This window comes from Chrysochloris asiatica, unplaced genomic scaffold (genome assembly GCF_000296735.1).
Source record: "Chrysochloris asiatica unplaced genomic scaffold, ChrAsi1.0 scaffold00074, whole genome shotgun sequence".
NCBI lineage: Eukaryota > Metazoa > Chordata > Mammalia > Afrosoricida > Chrysochloridae > Chrysochloris > Chrysochloris asiatica.
This window is the reverse complement of record NW_006408592.1, coordinates 2,513,172-2,514,993: the sequence shown is the minus strand read 5'-3', so window position 1 is coordinate 2,514,993 and position 1,822 is coordinate 2,513,172.

Here is a 1,822-nt window from a genome sequence, read left to right as displayed (position 1 = left end):
AACTTAAGAAAAGGTTTTCACACTAAAAGAAACATTCTTTGATGGTTACCAGGGGTAGGAGGAATAATTCGTTGGCTAGAGGGTAGGCCCGTGTAAACATGGGTGAAGGAGAAGGTGATATACAATACTAGTGAGGTTGACAGAAGAACTATGAATGCATGGGAAGACACACATAGGAGTGTATGAGTTAAAAGCAACAGAAGTGAATACTGTTATATATACAATCCTACTTGTAGTTACATGGATGGAAACACAGGTTGAATGGGTGACAGAGGGAGAGTGGGAGTGTATCAACAAATATATCAAAATTTGATGGAGGATATTTGTACATGTGTATTTATATTTGCTGTGAACATACCCATGAATGTGGTGGAGCATACAGGGGACAAGTTACGAAAACATCTTAGACATTACAAACACTTTGGAATTAGCTGCTGGTCTGGAAGCTTAGTGCTATAGTCTTTGGAGATACCATGGTCAATTGGCATAACAAAGGCCACAAAGACAGTGCTCTATATCCTACTTTAGTGAAAGCAGATGAGTGAAATTAGTCAATCAGAAAAGGACAGATATTGTAAGAGACACTATTATAAAAATGCAAGAAAAGGTTTTCGTGCTTAAGGAAACATTCTTTGATGGTTACCAGGGGTGGGAGGGAAGGAAGTATAATTCACTGGTGAGAGGGTAGATACATATTAACTTGGGTGATGGGGAAGACAATAGACAAGAAGGGGGTAGGACAATAGACAAGAAGAGGAAAGTTGGCACAAGAATGATGAAGACTGGTGGAGACACAGGGAGGTATGCAAGGGCTAAATGAGACAAATGTCCATATAATGTTATATAAGCAACCTTGGAAGTTGTGTTCTATGGTTAGATACATGAACAGATATACAGGCTGAGTAGGTATGGAAGGAAGTGTGGGAGTATACCCACAAATATATAAGGGTTTGAAAGAAGTTATTTGTACATGGGCACTTACCCTTGTTGCAAACACACCTATGATGTGGTACAGCATTACAGTGGACAAAATGATGACAACTTCTTAGATATCATCAAACTTCTTAAAGCAATGGGTTACTAGACCTGGGAGTTCAGGATCATAGTCTCAAAAGACACCATGGTCAACTGACATATGTAGTCCACAAAGACAATGTTCTACATACTACTTTGGTGAGTAGCAACTGGGATCTTAACAGCTCATGAGCAATACTCTAAGGTGCAACTATTGGTCTCTCCATATGCAGATGAAAGGATAGGGAGGAAAATTGAAGATACTTGGAATTAACTAGTCCAATGGACCAATGGAACATGTGGACATCAGTCACCATAATTCTGAGACCAGAAGAACTAGATGGTGTTCAGCTACCACTACCAACTGCTATAAAAGTGATCTCATGTAAAGTCCATGATACAGTGGGAAAAAAATGTTGAATAAAATCCAAAATTACAAAAAGAAAGACCAGGTCTACTGGTCAGAAAGAGAATGGAAGAACCTGAAACTATGTTCCTCAACCACTCTTAAAAATCTGGAACAGAATTCACCTTCATAAACCAATTTTCAGCCAAGCAATAGGTTTAAGTATACAGGGGGGAAAACAACACTAGTAAGGTATACAAACCATGGAATGTTCAATCATTCAAGATCAAAAGAGCAACATTTACTGAAGAACAAAGCTGAGAAGGGTTAGAAAGAAGGGTGTAATAGAAAAAGGAACCACAGGAGGAAATGAGATAACTGTTCTTACAAGGAGGGGATTGCAATCATTGAGATGAAACAAAGTGTATGATTTGTTGAATGTAAAACTTATGATCTTGTCTG